Source organism: Octopus bimaculoides, chromosome 28, assembly GCF_001194135.2.
Source record: "Octopus bimaculoides isolate UCB-OBI-ISO-001 chromosome 28, ASM119413v2, whole genome shotgun sequence".
Taxonomy (NCBI): domain Eukaryota; kingdom Metazoa; phylum Mollusca; class Cephalopoda; order Octopoda; family Octopodidae; genus Octopus; species Octopus bimaculoides.
Window position 1 is genome coordinate 6,688,203 of NC_069008.1, and position 1,815 is coordinate 6,690,017.

Genomic DNA, 1,815 nt, shown 5'->3' on the forward strand with positions numbered 1-1,815 from the left:
AGCCCATATTCATTTATTCTCTCGAATATTTTCTTTGTGTTCGACATGTTGCACTCTAGACAGAATGTCATCTAAGTATGCGATGGCAAAGTCGTAATCACTAAACATCGCATCTATTATTCGTTGGAATATGGCGGGTACCACTTTTGCTCCTTACGGCAGTCGATCGAACTTGTACAATCCACTGTGCGTGTTGATTGTTAGCAGATGTGTGCAATCTTCCTCTAACTGAATTTGAAAGTACGCCTTTGAGAGGTCTAACTTCCAGAAAATTTTCCCTCCATTTAATTTAGCAAATACTTTTCCTGAGCTTGGAAGTGGCTAATTATGTGTGATTAAACAGTCATTTAACCCGGTTGAGAAGTCTTCGCACACTCTTAGTGTATTATATTTTTTTACTTACCCGCCGGTGCTGTCCAGTCTGCATGGTCAATCTTTTCAATTATATTCAGGCTTTCCAGCCTCTCTAGCTCTTTTTTGACCTGGTCTACCGCCGCAAACGTTCCCTTTGGGTCTGAAAATAGGTGTTCAATTTTCTTTGATAGCAATCCTTGCTTTTGTTTCTGTGCAACAGCTTAGAAACTTTCCCAAAAGATTTTTTGGAAAATTTATCATTTTTCGTCTCAGTTATTTCGACTTGTTCAATCGTTTGATTGCTCCGTTTACGTTATTGCACAAAACACTTCTGGGTACATCCTACAAGTTAAATTTCTCCACAAATTCGACGCCAAATAAATTCATTAGTTTTCTCAACACATAAACGTTCACTTTTTTGGTTCGACCTTTGAACATTATATTACAAACGCGTTCACCCATGAAATATAATTTTCTTCCCGTAACACCACGCGCTATTTCGTTTGAACTACAAAACTTTGGTTTACCCATTTGTTCCCATGTTTTCTTATTTATGATTATGATGCCACTTCTCGGGGTCTAATTGCATTCTGACACTAGTGGTTTCAATCCTCGCGTTCACGAATTTTCTGTTTGTTGTAGTCACAAATTTTCCAGCTAACAAACTATTTATTTTCTCTTGTTTGTTCCATTTTCCTATCATTCTAGTTTTGCAGTGCGATTTTATATATCCTGTAGACCCATTATGAAAACACTTTGCTTTTTTATGAGGACAGTCTTTTTTCAGGTGCATCCCCTCGCATCCCGATATCTTTTTGGTTTTCCTGCAACACATTCTTTGTCTTACGACTTTTTTGCATTGGTCTTAGGTGAAAACGCTCCGTTGAATTCTTTCCGTTGCATGCTTTAATTTCAATATCATTTCACACACTTCCGACAGTTTCTACAATGTCAAATATTGGCTCATTTCCTGTTTTGCTTGGGTTTTCGTTCAGATTTCTGCTTCCCTTTTATCTTGTGCAAAGATCGAACACTTGAATGAATCTGGAGTAGGTATATCCAGCCTACACCTCTCACATTCTTTGTTGACTCTGCCTGTGTAAGTAGTGAAGTTTTCATCTTCGCTCTTTTCTATGTTTAAACATTTCCATCCAATATTAAACAGTTAGCTCTTTTCACTAAACATTTTGCACAAAATGTCAACTGTGTAGATGAAATTTATGTCGGACGCATTTTTTAGCATTAGGAAGTTACTCTACTTCCCATGATTTGCTGTCGCTAATTTTCTTAAAACTAGACGCGTTTTCACTTCGTCCGTCCAATCCGGACATTCTTTTTCAAAACTTTTCTACTTACCAGTAGAATGTTTGATATGAACTCTGTAGTGACGACTTATTGCAGACGCCATTTTGGAACATTCATCTACGCATGCGCATAGGATTAAAGCTTTCGAGAAATCTG